The 17,247-nt window shown below is 37.8% G+C and overlaps 1 protein-coding gene across 14 annotated transcripts in view; it reads right to left on the bottom strand.

The window, feature by feature from the left end:
- Positions 1 to 17,247, bottom strand: part of KHDRBS2 (KH RNA binding domain containing, signal transduction associated 2) — a 687,327-nt gene that overhangs the window by 511,695 nt on the left and 158,385 nt on the right. The window lies entirely within an intron of this gene.

Genomic DNA, 17,247 nt, shown 5'->3' on the forward strand with positions numbered 1-17,247 from the left:
AAGGAGTGAGGGATTACAAAGCAATCTTTTCAACAAGAAAAACTGGGCGTTGAAGGATTTAATCATTATTTTGATTGTAGTAATGATTTCACTGATGTGCAAATATGTAAAATCTTACCAAGCTGTGCACATTTTATATGTGTAATTTCAGCTCAATAAAGCTGTTAAATTAAAAAAAAAAGTAAAGTGGTAATTTAATGGCCCAGTGAACTAGCACTCATGTGTTAAAATTTAGAATTTGTTTTTAAGTATAACAGACCTTTATAATAACTCCATTAAATATATAAAGTAAGTATTTTTATTTTTCTGGATTATCCAAGGATCTAGGGAAACTGCTTATAACTTGTAACAACCAAGTTCAGAACTAGATCAATTGCTGCAATTTAATTGTATTTTTCACACTATATGCTTTGTAGATATTTTATGTGTCTTTTATAAGCTGAGGTATCCACATACCTTGAATTCACAGATAGATTTAAATTTATGAACATTTTAAAAGAAATTTGCAATGTATTAACACTTCCCTTAGACACAGATAACAATATTCAAATATGCTGCATTTTGGATCATTTTTAGAATACTGAAATTATACTACCACTATAAAGCCTAAATGAACTAAATGAACTGCACGGAATTCATTCATTCACTCAACAAGTATTTTTGAATACCTATTCTGTGTGTTGCCTCTGTCATGGTATAGTATCTTACATTAAATTATTTGATGGTGATGTCTAACAAGTATTCTGCGGAATTGAACAGTACATTTAGGCAATTTAATCATGTCAAGTCTCATACCCAATTTTTCTTTGGTAAGTTAGATGATTTATTAAAGTGATTCTCAAACTCTAGTAGTATCAAAGTTAACTAGACAGTTTAAAAAACAGACTGCAGGATAGATACAGCAGCTCACACATGTAATCCTAGCTCCTTGGAGGATCACTTGAGGCCAGGAGTTAGAGACCAACCTGGGAAATATAGTAAGACCCTATCTCTACAAAAAATTAGAAAATTAGCCGAGTATGGTGGCACACTTCTGTAGTCCTAGCTACATATGAGGCTGAGGTGAAAGGATCACTGGAGGCCAGCAGTTTGAGGCTGCGATGAGCTGTGATCATACCACTGAACTCCCGCCTAGGTGACAGATTGAGACCCTGTCTCTATACAAGACAAGAAAACAAAAGTCAGATTGCTGGGCCCCAATCATGAAGTTTCTGATTAGGATGTCTGAGTTGGGTCCAAGAAATTTGGATTTCTAAGTTTCCTGGTGAAGCTGCTGCTACTAGTCCATGAACCATACTTTGAGAACTAATCATTTACTGGAAATTATTTTTAACTGATACGTGAAAAATTAAGACCATAGTTCATACTTCTAAGTATAAAGGCAAGGTGCCTCAATGGAAAATAAATATTACCTAGGAAGCAGCTATAATTCTTCTTAAATCTCACCTCTCATAATGTATCTAAATCACAAATGTGAAACTCTATAGTTAAACTAAGCCAGAGCTACTAAAGTTGGCATTTATACTTGCAAAATTTCTTTTATGAGATTGGAATAAAATTTCTATAATCCTCAAATATTATTTCCCCAGCTAATGGAAGAGCCAAATTAAAGCGGCTTTGATGGGGGAAATGATTACTGTATGTTTGAGAACCCTTGTGGCTTGAGCCATCTATATCTCTACTCTAAGAATATTAAAATATCACAGTAGAGCAACAAGACTAGATGAAACCCTTTTGGCATAAAACATTCAGGCAACACTCAATAAATAGGGCATCTCCACTAGGATTTACACACCAGCAAATATGTTCACTGAGTTCCCATGAGGAGAATAAAATAGATGACTGGAACTCAGAGAAAGGTAATAAAGTCAACTACATAATATGAGAATCCTTTTCATAAATGAAAACAGTTATATAATGAAAGAGTGGTAGCAAAATCTATTAAAGATGGTGAATTATTTGGTAACCTTCCTCTGATTTTTATGTCACCGAAATGAACCACTTTGTGGTGACAAACAGGAATACTGTCCAACAAAGTGTTCAGTGGATTCTGTACCTTTAGCAAAATGGTGCGATATAATATTGTTAGAATAACAGAGCAGTTGGTGCATCAAAATTATCTTTAGCTAGTGATCTTCCCTGGAATTATCATGTAGGTGAAAAGATTTCACTGAAAAACTAAAATACATGCCAAAGTTGTGTTGGCTCTCTCTTCATCAATCCGTTCACCTATCCATCTTCTCACCCACATACCTATATAGCTGCCTATCATTTTTTTAAAAGTACCATTTATGTATAATACATTACATCTAAAATGATTTGATGTTATTTGGTTAAAGCCAATGAAGCTGCCCAGTGAATGGATTGCCTCAAATATCTCATTTGAAATTTAAGCCAAGGGAACTGTGTCACTATAAGAGCCATATATTAAATACTGAAGCCTAGAAGAACCCTCCCATTAAGAATGGACATTCTTTAAGCACATATTATGTCCCAAATTCAGGCTCTGGCTGAACATATGATTCATTGAATATACTGACTTCTACCTAAACTCAGGCAACCAAGATCTAAAAATAGGAGAGGAGGAAAAACAGTGTCACAGTATATTTGAATTGCTACTGACAGTTGAGAACATAATTTTAATGTGGTTAAAATATATTATAAATTCCTGAAAACCCAGAATTACCAAGTGTTAATTTGGAGAAATCATTTTAGAGACAGGTATTTAGGCTTAATATATGAGGTACAGAAAAATAAAAAATATTGCTTTGTTTTGATCTAAACTCCCTGAGAGAAACATGGCAAGTGATGTGGATGTGGAAACAACAAACCTTATCATCTTTTCATATTATCCCAAATGCTATTTTTAACACAATCACATGGCCTCTGTGTTCTTAATTGAGTAATATTGTGAACATCTGTCTCTCTCTAGAGCCTTTTTTAAATGTGTAAAATATCTTGAATATTTGCTATTTATCAGAAGAGGAAAATTACCTGACAAATCAGCAGGAAGGGTGAGAGACTTGACAAAATATATTTACTAACAGGGAATTTACAAATCTCAAACTCTAACATTACAACAATTGACACACTTGGGAATGAATCTCAGGAGCTGACAAGATGGCAACATTACTGTATTATTCCCTTCTCACACTGCTATGAAGAAATACCAGAGACTGGTTAATTTATAACAGAAGGAGTTTTAACTGACTCACAGTTCCGCATGGCTGGAAGACCTCAGGTAACTTACAATCATGGCCGAAGGGGAAGCAAACACGTTCTTCTTCACAAGGCGGCAGGAGAGATAAGCGCCAAGCAAAGGGGGAAAAGCCCCTTATAAAACCATCAGATCTCATGAGATCTTACTCACTATCATGAGAACAGAATGAGGGTCACTGCCCCCATGATTCACTTACCTCCTACTAGGTCCCTCTCATGACACTTGAGAATTATGGGAACTACAATTCAAGATGAGATTTGGGTGGGACACAGCCAAACCATATCAATTCCTATCCTGTGGAATTAAACAAGGTGCATAAGATGCTTCAGTAACAAAATCCAGTATCTCTTGCATAAAACATTTATTTGTATAAAGGAAAATAAATAGGAGTTAATAGGGCTGTGAGATGTGAGCTGAGTAAAAGAAGAAACAACATGTTTTAAGGAACTGCTTCTGAAATGTAATAGTTTTGTGACATTGATCAGTTCACTAAACTTTTCTGAGCCTATATTTTTCTTATTTGAGAAACGGAACAGAATGATATCAATTATAAGGAGTATTAAATAGAATAAAACAGGTAAAATTATTTTAAAAGATTCCTCTGTATAAATAATATTCATCATCCAATTATATTATGAGCTAAGTGATGGGAGGCAGAAATCTTGGTATTATAAACAATGTCAAAAATATCTTACATTTAATATGCGTTATCTTTCACTAAGTATTGTTCCAAGTACTTTACATATACTAAATACATTAACATAGTAACAGTTATATTATGCCCATTTTACAGACAAGGAATCAAAGGCATTAGTAAATGTTGGCTCCAGAGTCTGAACCCTCAACCACCCCAATTTTATTATCCTAATTTAATAAACAAACAAAGCCATACAATAAATGCATGTTGATTACAATATGTAATAATAATAAACTTTTTAGAAATTTATGTTAAAAATGGAAAAAAACTCTCACTATTGAGAAAACATGGTATTTAATATTTAGTAAGTAATTTTCAAATCTATGAATATTTTTGTTGGCATAAATATTTAACACAAGAAATTCTTATCTGACTTTTGAAACTATTTATCAGTTGTCAACCTATTTGCGATCATTCGTTTTAGGAGTGACTAAGTTGGAGTATTAAAATGATTCTGAATTTTCTTGAAAAATATACACAAAGAAATGTAAATTCTCATTTCAAAATTAATGTTTTCATAGCTGTCTGATTTCTTTCAAAAGTCAGTTTTACCCCAAAAGAGAACTGGTTTGAGCATGAAGCACAATTAAGTTTTATAGTAACAGTATTCACATGAGGCCATAAATAAGAGTCAAAAAATAACACGCTTATATTCTGCTCAGCACCTTATATACCAATGGACCAGCTCACCCCAGGCTGACTACTTTGATATCAGCATAGGCTGCTGGATGTGTGTGCTACCATTATCCGGTTTTACAGAAAAAAATATTTATTGACTTCAGAGAGATAAAGTTAATTTTTCCAAGGTCACAAAATCAAATAGCAAAGCTAGGATGAAATCCAAATGCCAAGCTCTTAATCACCTTGATGAACTTAGTTAATCCTACAGTTATGAGATGATCTTTCATAAAAATATAATAATGGCAAAGTAAATCATAGGGGGAAATATCTGTTTATGTATGTATTGGCTTGCTTTCTGCAAATGATTGCTAAAGGCAGAACAACTTTGGAAAATCCAGAGACTATTCTTTTTCTAATTAACAGAGATAAATTTTGTGAGGCTAATTAACAGAGATCAAATTTTGTGAGGCTATTTCTACACATATAGTGAATCTCTCTGTACTTTCTTTTTTGATAGATACAAATTTACTTTTTTAACGTTAATTATATATTGAGTTAAAGAGATATGAGAAATCATATAAAACAAAAATTACTAATCTGAGATAGAAAAAAAAGGCCCAATATTAAGAAGCTAATGAATATTCTCTTAAATAAAACATGGAGACAGAAAATAAATACAAACTACATTAACAACATTTTGAAAGTAATTCATATAAAAACAGTATCCCCAAGATGGGATACTGCTAAATCAGAAATTATGTTTATAGGTAAATTCATGACTTCAGATATTTCATCATCAAAATAAGAAAAGAAAAAATAAGCACTGTGCTTATAATTAATTGTAAATTGACAAATTATATTGTATGCATACAAACTGGAAGGATTAAATCAAGCTAACTAATAGATCCATTACCCCAAATATGTATTATTTTTGTGGTAAGAACATTTGAAATCTATCCTCTTAGCAATTTTGAAATATAAAATACATTATTATTGACTATAGTCACCGTGCTGTGGAATAGCTTTCCAAAAACATATTTCTCCTGTCTAACTGCAACTTGGTCCTCTTTGACCAACATCTCATTTCCAACATCCCCCAGCCCTCCTACTCTTTGTTTCTGGTTTCTGAGTTTGTTTTAAATTCTGCATATAAATGAGTCTATATGGTATTTGTCTTTTTGTGCCTGGCATATTTTTAAATGTTTTGTCAATTTGTAACTGATACCTAACAATTGTACATATTTATGGGGTACATGTGATATTTTGATATATGTATATAATGTGTAATGATCAATTCAAGGTAATTAGAATATCCATCACACCAAATATTTATGTCTTTGTGTTGGGAACATTCTAAATCTTATGTTTTAGTTATTTTGAAGTATACAATAAATTATTTTTAACTATCATCTCCCTACTGTGCTATCAAACACTAGAACTTGTTTCTTCTATCTAACCATATATATGTATAAATGCCAGTCTCTCTTCATTTTCTTTCCTGCGCCCTCCCACCCCTCTCAGCCTCTGGTAACTATCACTCTACTCCCTATGTCTGTGAGATCAATATTTTTTGGCTCATGCATATGAGGAAGAACAAACCATATTAGTCTTTCCATGCCTGGCTTTTTTCACTTAATATAATGACCTCCAGTGATGGGATTTCACTCTTTTCTTTATGGCTGAATAACAATTTATTGTGCATATATACCACGTTTATTTATCCATTCATCTATTAATGAACAATTATGAAGTCAACCAATTATATATCTTGGCTATTGTGAACAGTGCTGCAATAAATATGGGAGTGCAGATATCTCTTCAATATACCGATCTCCTTTTAGATATATACTCAGTGGTGAGATTTCTAGATCATATGGTAAATCTAGTTTTATTTTTTTTGAGGATCCTCCACTCTGTTTTCCATAGTGGCTGTACTAATTTACATTCCAACCCACAGTGTACTACCAGTCTTTTCATTTTTCTACATCCTTGCCAGCATATGTTGTTTTTTGTCTTTTTGATAGTGGCTATCTTAACAGGGGTGAGATGATATTTTATTGTGGTTTTGATTTGCATTTCCCTTATGATTAATGATGCTGAGTAATTGTCACATACCTGTTGACCATTTGGATATCTTTTTTTTGAGAGATGTCTATTCAATCATTTCAAATTTTAAAAATCAAATTATTTGTGACTTTTTGCTATTGATGTCATTTGAGTTCCTTAAGTATTTTGGTTGTTATTTTCTTGCTGGATGAATAATCTTCAAATATTTTTTCCTATTCTGTGTGTTGTCTCTTCATTCTGTTAATTGTTTCCTTTGTTCTGCAGAAGCTCTTTAGCTTGATGTAATCCCATTTCTATATTTTTGCTCCTGTTACCTGTGCTTTTGAGGTCTAAACCCAAAATGTGCTTTCCCAGACCAATGTCCTGAGGTGTTTTTCCAATATTTTCTTCTAGTATTTTCATAGTTTCAGGTCTTAAATTTAAATATTTAAGCCATTTTGACTCAAATATTTTATTTTTTTTTGAGATGGAGTCTCGCTCTGTCACCCAGGCTGGAGTGCAGTGGCGTGATCTCAGCTCACTGAAACCTCTGCCTCCTCGGTTTAAGTGATTTTCCTGTTTCAGCCTCCCGAGTAGCTTGGATTACAGGCACCCACCACTACACCTGGCTAATTTTTGTATTTTTAGTAGAGATGGGGTTTCCCAACATTGGCCACGCTGGTCTTGAACTCCTTACCACAAGTGATCTGCCCGCCTTGGCCTCCCAAAGTGTTGAGATTACAGGCGTGAGCCACTGCGTCTGGCCTTGACTCAATTTTTGTATGTGGTGAGAGATAGGTGTCTAGTTTCTTTCTTCTGCATACAATTATCCAGTTTTCCAAGTACCAATTATTGAAGAGAAAGTCCTTTACCCAAAGTATGTTAATGGTGTCTTTGTCAAAATGACTTGACAATCAATTTGTGGACTTATTTCTAGGTTCTCTATTCTGTTCCATTGTTCTATGTGTCTGATTTTATGCAAATGCCATGCTGTTTTAGTTACTATAAGTTTGCAGTATATTTTGAAGCCAGGTAGTGTGATGTCTACATGTTTGTTCTATTTGCTCAAGATTGCTTTGGCTATTTGGGGTCTTTGTGTCATCATACAAATTTGGGGACTTTTTTCTTTTTTTATTGCTAAGGAGAATGTCATTGATGTTTTGTTAGCAATTTCACTGAATCTGTAGATTACTTTAGGTAACATTTTCCTTACTCTTTATTTTCAATGTTTCTTAAAATACCAGTGTGATGGTTAATGGAGTGAAGGATACAAAATATTGTTTCCGGGGGTGTCACCAAAGGAGATTAATATTTGAGTCAGTGGACTAGGAGAGGAAGACCTACCCTCAATCTGGGTGGGCACCATCTAATCAGCTGCCAGCATGGCTAGGATACAAGCAGGCAGAAGAATGCAGAAAGCAGATTGGCAGAGTCTTCCAGCCTTCATCTTTCTTCTATGCTGGATGCTTCCTGTCACTAAAGGTCAGACTCTAAGTTCTACAGCTTTTGGACTCTCTGGCTTACCCCAGTAATTTTCCAGGGGCTATGAGGCCTTCAGCCACAGACTGAAGGCTGAACTGTCAGTTTCCCTACTTTTGAAGTTTTGGGACTCAGACTGGCTTCCGGTTTGCAGACAGATGACCTATTAGGGAATTTCACCTTGTGGTCATGTGAGTGAATACTCAATAAACTTCCCTTCATAGATCCATCTATCCTACTGGTTTTGTACCTCTAGAGAATCCTAATACAGATTTTGGTACCAGAAGTGGTTCTAGAGGAACAGAATTTAAAGATAGATTTCTTTAGTTGGTTTTGGGGTTACCGGAGTTGGGTGCTAAATATGATTGGACCCCAAAATGCTAAGGACTCTACTTCTAATATTATGGAGAACACTAATAAAACTTGGCATAAACTGTTTAGAGGGATATGCAAAATTAATGCACTTGATATTCCTCATTCACTGCTCTTAAAAGTCAAGAAGTTTAGTGACTCTATACATAATACCTTCAACCATATGTGGGTAACCAAGGAATATAATGAAGTTGGTTGGTTGCTCTTAAGTTCGCTGGACAAAGTGATGAAAGAACTCAGGGATTCTAACTCATGGTTCCAGAAGCACAAACTAAGCCTCACATCTAAGATTGTCCTGAGTAAGAGTTTTATCTCCTGTAGACAAAGGGCTGAAAATGTGGGAAATCAGACATAAGCTCTTATCATGCAAGTGGCTGACCTGCAACAAAAGGTGTATGCTCAGCCTCACCACCTGCCTACTGATAAAGTAAGGGCAATGATTGGAAAAGAATGGGACCCTGCAACTTGGAATGGGGAAATGTGGGAGGACCCTGATGAAGCTGGGGACGCTAAGCTTGTAAACTCTGATAAGCCTTTCTTGCCAGAGGAAACAGCCTCCCTGCCCCCAGTGGTGGCAACATTCCCTCCTCCACTCACACTGCCATCAGTCTTGCCACCTTTGACTGAGGTGATTAACCATACACTGCCTGAGGCAACAGTGATGGCCTCTCTTGAGGCAGTTGCCAGGCAAGATAATGCTGATTCTCCTCAGGAACTACCCCCAACACCCCTGTTTGCTTCTAGACCTGTAACCAAAGTCCTGGCAGGCCTCAAGAGGTGAGGTTCAGAGTGTGACCCACAAGGAAGTGCACTACTCGCCAAAAGAACTGCTTGAGTTTTCTAATTTATATAAGCAGAAATCAGGAAACAGGCATGGGAATGGATATTAAGGGTGTGGAATAATGGTGAAAAAATGAAAAGTTGTATCAGGCTGAATTTATTGATTTGGGCCCAGTATGCAGGGATTCTGCATTTAATGTTGCAACTCATGGAGTTAAAAAAGGTTCTAATAGTTTATTTGCTTGGTTAGCTGAAATAGGAATAAAAAGGTGGCCCACTGTGAATGAGCTGAAAATGCCTGATCTCCCTTGGTTTAATGTAGAGGAAGAGATCCAAAGGCTTAGGAACATAGGGATGCTAGAGTGAATTAGTCACTTTAGATCTACTCATCCCAGCTGGAAAGGTCTAGAACACATACCTTTCACCAATACTTCGTGAAATAGATTTGTGAAGGGAGCATCTGCATCCTTGAAGAGCTCTGTGATTGCTCTTCTCTGTAGGCCAGATCTTACAGTGGAACCACAGTCACTCAATTAGAAAATTTAAAAGCAATGGGAATAATTGGATCCCGAGGTGGCAGGGGCCAAGTGGCAGCACTCAACTGTCAAAGGCAAGGTGGGCATAGCTACCGTAATGAACAGAAGAGGCAAAGCAGCAATCAGAATAGTCTGATTCATGTAGAGCTCTGGCATTGGCTAATTAATCATGGTATTCCTAGAAGCGAAAATGATAGGAAGCCTACTGCATTCTTACTTAATTTGTAGAAGTAGAAAACTTCCAGGTTGAGTGGACAAATGAATAATTTAAGTTATAAAAATAGAGAATCATGGCCCTTCAATCAATTTAGGACTTGAACCAGTTTACAGACCCAGAACCCCTTGAATAAAGGGGAGGCCAGGTCTACTCGAGGAAGGACCCCACTACATTACCAACAAATTATGATGTTAATCTTTTTCCTATCCTTCCCCAACAAGACCTCCAACCTTTCACCAGAGTAACTGTGCAATGGGGAAAGAGGAATGTTCAGACATTTTGGGGATTATTGTACACTGGATCTGAGTTGATGTTCATTCCAGGGGACCAAAATGTCATTGTGGTCCTCCAGTTAAAGCAGGGACTTACAGAGGTCAGGTAATTAATGGAGTTTTAGCTCAGGTCCTACTTAGTGGGTCCAGTCGGTCCCTGGGCTCATCCTGTGGTCATTTCCTCAGTGCCAGAATGTGTAATTGGCATAGACATACTTAGCAGCTGGCAGAATCCCCACATTGGCTCCCTGACTGGTAGGGTGAGAGCCATTATGGTGGGAAAGGCCAAATGGAAGCTTTAGACCTACATCTACTTAGAAAAAATAGTAAATCAAAAACAACATTCCATCCCTGGAGCGATTGCAAAGATTAGTGCCACCATCAAGGACTTGAGAGACTCAGGGGTGGTGATTCCCACCACATCCCTGTTCGACTCTCCTATTTGTCCTGTTCATAAGACAGATAGATCTTGGATAATGACAGTACATTATAACAAGCTTAACCAAGTGGTGACTCCAAGTGAAGCTACTATACCAGATGTGGTTTCATTACTTGAGCAAATTAACACATCTCCTGGTACCTAGCATGCAGCCACTGATTTGGCAAATGCTTTTTTCTCCATTCCTGTCGATAACACCAACCAGAAGTAATCTGCCTTCAGCTGGCAAGGCCAGCAATATACCTTCACTGTCCTGCCTCAGGGGTATATCATCTCCCCGGCTTTGTGCCAGAATCTTGTTTGCAGAGATCTTGATCACTTTTCCCTTCTAGAAGATATCACATGGGTCCGTTACATTGATTACACTATGCTGATTGGATCTAGTGAGCAAGAAGTAGCAAACACACTGGAGTTATTAATGAGACATTTGTGTGCCAAGGGATGGGAAATAAATCTGACTAAAATTCAGGGGCCTTCTACCTCAGTAAAATTTCTAGGGGTCCAGTGATGAGAGGCCTGTCAAGATATTCCTTCTAAGGCGAAGGATAAGTTGCTGCATTTGGCCCCTACTACCACCAAGAAAGAGGCACAACACCTAGTGGGCCTATTTGGATTTTGGAGGCAACATATTCTTCATTTGGGTGTGTTACTCCAGCCCATTTATCTAGTGACCCGAAATGTTGCCAGTTTTGAGTGGGGTCCAGAACAGAAGAAGGCTCTGCAACAGGTCTAGGCTGCTGTGCAAGCTGCTCTGCCACTTGGGCCATATGACCCAGCAGATCCAATGGTGCTTGAGGTGTCAGTGGCAGATAGGGATGCTATTTGGAGCCTTTGGCAGGCCCCCATGGATGAATTACAGCAAAGGTCTCTAGGATTTTGGAGCAGGGCCCTGCCATCTTCTGCAGATAACCATCCTCCTTTCGACACGCACCTCTTGGCTTGTTATCGGGCTTTGATAGAAACTGAATGTTTGACTATGGGTCATCAAGTCACCATGTGACTTGAACTGCCTATCATGAACTGGGTGCTTTCTGACCTATCTAACCATGAAGTTGGGCTTGTGCAGAAGCATTCCATTCCGTCATCAAATGGAAGTGGTAAATATGTGATCGGGCTCCAGCAGGTCCTGAGGAAGCAAGTGGGTTTCATGAGGAAGTGTTTCAAATGCCCATGGTCCCCACTCCTGCTATCCTGCTTTTTCCCTTCCAGCCTGCACTGATAGCCTCATGAGGAGTTCCCTGTGATCAGCTGACAGAGGAAGAGAAGACTAGGGCCTGGTTTATGAGTGGTGTCTGCATACGTGGTTCCGCACAATATGAAGACACCACCTGAAAGTGGACAGCTGCCCAGCACTGCAGTCCCCTTTTAGCCAGTGTCCACTCAGGTGAGTGGAGGCCAGTTTTAAACAAGGCCAGTTTCATAAACATCATCAGAGTACTTGGAATAAACTGTAATTTTCTTTTAAAAAGGTTTTATTTTTTCAATTTATTTTATTTTATTTATTTATTTACTTTTTGACGTTTTTTAATAAATTATACTTTAAGTTCTAGGGTACATGTGAACAACGTGCAGTTTCGTTACATAGGTATACGTGTGCCATGTTGGTTTGCTGCACCCATCAACTTGAGATTTACATTAAGTATTTCTCCTAATGCTATTCCTCCCCTAGACCCCCAACCCCCAACTGGCCCCAGTGTGTGACGTTCCCTGCCCTGTGTCCATGTTCTCATTGTTCAACTCTCACCTATGAGTGAGAACATGCGGTGTTTGGTTTTCTGTCCTTGTGATAGTTTGCTAAGAATGATGGTTTCCAGCTTCATTCACATCCCTGTAAAGGACATGAACTCATCCTTTTTTATGGCTGCATAGTATTCCATGGTGTATATGTGCCACATTTTCTTAATCCAGTCTATCATTGATGGACATTTGGGTTGGTTCCAAGTCTTTGCTATTGTGAATAGTGCCGTAATAAACATATGTGTGCATGTGTCTTTATCACAGAATGATTTATAAACTTTTGGGTATATACCCAGTAATGGGATGGCTGCGTCAAACAGTATTTCTAGTTCTAGATCCTTGAGGAATCGCCACACTGTCTTCTACAACGGTTGAACTGAAAAGGTTTTATAAAACATGCCACAAAATGTATCCTGCACCTTATAATCCTGCCTACTGTTTTGTAAATGGTATAGCCAGCCTCTTAATATCTTAGATATATTGAGATGCATAATTTTTAAAATAATTTACACCACTCAGCAAACTACATTTGCTCAAAGTTGTGTTTAATTTTTCAGAGAGCATTAGGCCATAAATATGAAAACATTTGAACCTTATCACTGATAGTGCCACTCGATGAGATGCATTTTATATGATTATGTTCAGGTATGGAAATCCTACAGTGCTATTCGATATCAGGCAGTCTGGGACCTGTGGACACTTATGAATATTGCTCCTTTTGTTGTTATGTACTGTTTTGTTGACACATTTGCATTTATCAATTAAAATATAAACTAATGAGATATATTCCTTGTAAAACAACTGCTCTTTTGAAAGTTGGTAACATGCAGAATAGATAAAATCCTATTACACTGATGCATTGATTTTCCCCCCTTATACTTGCCCTTTTCATTGTATATGTTTAAACTGCTTTGGCAAAGGTTACAAGTAACTTCAAAATTGCTAAATTTGATGGACACTTTTCTGCTCTCATCTTACTTGACTGCTTTGTAAAGACATGGGGAATCTAAATATCAGTACCCCCAGGGATCTGAGCATAGCTTCCTACTCTTGCCTGAGAGTGACCTTGTTCATCCCCTTGGCTTCAAGTGTCATACAGTAAATGTGTACTTAGAACCTCAATCCTGAGTACCAATTTCAAGCAATTTATAACTTCCTACAAGAGAGAAGTTGCTCATAGTTCTGTCATGTCTGCAAAATAAAGTCCAAGGTTTTCTGAGATGGACATATGGTCCTTGTGTGATCCTATTTCCAAAAACCACTCTCTGGAGAGCTCTCATCAACAGACACCACTTTAAACCAGGTGCTGTGGGCTCACAAAAACATGCAGAGATTCTTATCATGCAAACCTGTTTTGTGTCTTATTAACGTATTTCACTTTTCCTGGAATGTACTCTACTTAATTCAATAGGAACTTGCTCAATTTAAGAATCAGCTCTATCATGAAACCTTTTCTGAACTATACTACACACACACACACACACACACACACACACACACCACCTTTATCCAGTCATCTGTTGATGGACACTTAGGTTGATTCCATTTCTTTGCTATTGTAAATAATAATATGATAAATACACAAGTGCAGGTATCTATTTTATATGATTTCTTTTCCTTTAGGTAGATACTTAGTACTGGGATTGCTGAATTGAATGGTAGTTCAATTTTTAATTTTTTTAATAAATCTCCATACTGTCTTCCATAGAGGTTGTACAAATTTACATTCATACCAGCCACATATAACTGTTCCTTTTTCCTTGAATCGTTGCCAACATTTGTTATGATTTTGAGTTGTTAATAATAGCTATTCTGACTAGTGTAAGGTTATATCATATTGTGGTTTTAATTTGCATTTCTCTGATAATTAGGGACACTGAACTTTTTTTTCATGTTTCTTGGCCACTTGTCTTTTGAAAAATGTTCATGTCCTTTACCCACTTATTAATAAGGTTTTAACTTCATATCACTGAAAGAGGCACTGAAGAGGGTAAGAAAGACAGTCTTGAATTGCCCATGCCATGCCTCCCAAAACCCTAGCAGCAGCAGTAGCTGTGTGGCAGGGAAAGAAAATCTGTGTGCTTGCGAGAGGAAGAGGGCAGTGATTATGAGACTCTGCATTGTCACAATAGAAAGCAACATCGAGAACTCAGCTGGCTTCCATAGTGGGAGGATTTAGACCTACCCAGAGGGGAAATGCCCATTCCAGTTGTCAGAACCTGAGTTTCAGTAAGCCTTGCCATCCTCGGCTTAAGTGCTCTAGGGTCCTCAGTGAACCTGAAAAGTAGTCTATGCCACCAGCCCTGAAATTTCTGGGCAAGTCTCGATGCTATGTTGGGCTCAGAGCCAGTGGACTTGGGGGGCAAACAACTCAGTGAGATACTAGCCGGGGCAGCCAAGGTAGTGCTTGCACCACCCATCCCCAGCCCCAGGCAGCGCAGCTTCAAAAGAAACTCCTTCTTTCCACTTGAAGAGAGGAGAGGGAAGAGTAAAGAGGACTTTGTCTTATGACTTGGTTGCCAGCTCACCCACAGTAGGATATAGCACTGGACACAATCCTGAGCTCCTCATTCCAGGCACCAGCTCTTGGATGTCATTTCTAGACATACCCCGGGCCAGGAGGGAACCTGCTACCTTGAGAGGAAGGACCCAGTCCTGGAAGAATTCTTCACCCGCTGACTAAAGAGCCTTTGATCCTAAATAAGCAGCACGGGTAGCCAGGAAGTATTCACCTTGGGCCTTGGGTGAGACTCAGAGATGTGCTGGCTTCAGATATGATCCAGAATATTCCAAGCTGTGGTGGCTACAGAGAGGGATTCCTGCTTGAGTAAAGGAGCGGGAAGAGTAAAGGGGACTTTGTCTTGAAGCTTAGATACCAGCTCAGCCATAGCAGGGTAGAGCATTAAGCAGTCTCTTGGGGTCCCCAGTTCCAAGCCTTGGCTATTGGATGGCATTTCTGAACCTGCCCTGGGCCAGCAGGGCATCTACTGCCCTGAAAGGAGAGTCCTAGGCCTGGCAGCATTTACCACAAGCTGACTGAAGAGGTCGTGGGCCTTGAGTGAACATTAGCAGTAGCTTGGCAGTATTTGCCGTGGGCCTAGGGCAGTGGTGGCCGTGGGGAGAGATTCCATTTCTTATATGAAAAAAGGAGGGAAATGTGGCCAGAACTTTATCTTGTGTCTTGGGTGCCAATACAGTTGCAGTAGAATAGAGCACCAGGTACATTTCTAAGGTTTCCAATTCTAGGCCCTGGCTCCCGGACAGCATCTCTGGACCTGCCTAGGGCTAGGGAAAGTACTTTGCTAAAGAATGGATGGGTTCACCACCTGCTGATTGTAGAACCCTAGGGTCTTAAGCAAAGATAGGCAGTAGCCAGACAGTGCTTACCAAGAGCCTTAGATGAAACCCAGTGCTAGGCTGGCTTCAGAGACAACCTAGCACAGTCCCAGTGGTGATGGCCACAAAAGTACTTGGGCCACCCCTCCCTCAGCTCTAGGCAGCTCACCACAGACAGACTTCATTTGATTGGGGAAAAGTAAGGGAAGGACTGGTATATTTTGCCTCCTTCTTAAGAAGAATATATTTTCTATGAAAGGCTTGTTCCTCATTTCAAAGTTTTCCAATCTTCATAAAGCTAGACAGATCTCTTCTTTTCTTATTTTATTTGTGATCCTTGAGACTACTGATGTAATAGTTATTTATTCAGAAAGAAACTTCCCAACTTCAGTTTAGCTTTAGAACCATGATTTATTTAACTTTATATATAGGTTTCCCTGGCTGATCAACAATGAAACATGTACACCTTTTAGTAGCTTGAGTTATTTAGTTCTATCTTTTCTGTGTATCAAATCAGGCTTCCTATGGCTGAATAAGTTATTAAATAATGCTGCACCATCTTTCACAATAAGGTAAGTAAATAGAGGGTAATTAGGGAGCTATTGTCTTACTCTCACCAACTCCTAAATAGAAGAATTTAATTTGGTGTGGTTTAAACTAGGAGGACATGGTGGCAAGTGAGTCTCCTTACTTTAAATACAACTTCAGATTCAAAACCTACAATATTGAAATACAATCACATACATAATTGTCATGTATATATTGAAAGTGTTTTGAAGATAGAGATAGATATTCATAATTCTATGTGTTACCAATGTTGCTTCAATTTACGTATCAAGCCCTATTAGGAGTATGGGCTTTCAAAAGGAATAAAAAAAACAAACTTTGGCCACTATTAAACTCCCTCTTAAACATAAGAGTGAAAATATGTATATTGCCAAGCACTTGCAAGGCAAATGAAGATTAAAACATAAAACTGGTCAGTTTTATCTCTGAGTTGGTCAAATAAAATAATCCTTACTTTAAAATCTCAATAATATATTAATAGTTTAATACTGATAGTCTAAAATACATCTAATTTGAATAATGGTTTTTACTACACTAAGTTTTTTTTTACATTTTATAAATTCAAATTGAAACAACTCTTATCTAATACTTTCTTATTTTCTGTTAGAATCTGCTAGCTTGTAATTTCTACTAATTTGTCTTAATTTTTCTCTCTGGAGCCACACAGAACAAATCTACTGTCTTCAATTATTTGAAGGATTTTTACTTGTAAGAAGGCTATATTTGTCTTTCAAGTCTAACATTTATAGTTTCCACATAACACTTCAAGATTCCTTCAACATTCTGGTTATGATTTTCTGTAAAGTCTCTCATTCACTGATTGATCAATTCATTGATCATCTAATAGGTTCATTTATTCAATCATGCAATTATCAATTAGTTAACATCTGCCAGGGACCATGGGTTGTGCTGAGAAGCTACTGACAGT

Source organism: Pan troglodytes, chromosome 5 (assembly GCF_028858775.2).
Source record: "Pan troglodytes isolate AG18354 chromosome 5, NHGRI_mPanTro3-v2.0_pri, whole genome shotgun sequence".
In the NCBI taxonomy this organism is placed as follows: Eukaryota; Metazoa; Chordata; class Mammalia; order Primates; family Hominidae; genus Pan; species Pan troglodytes.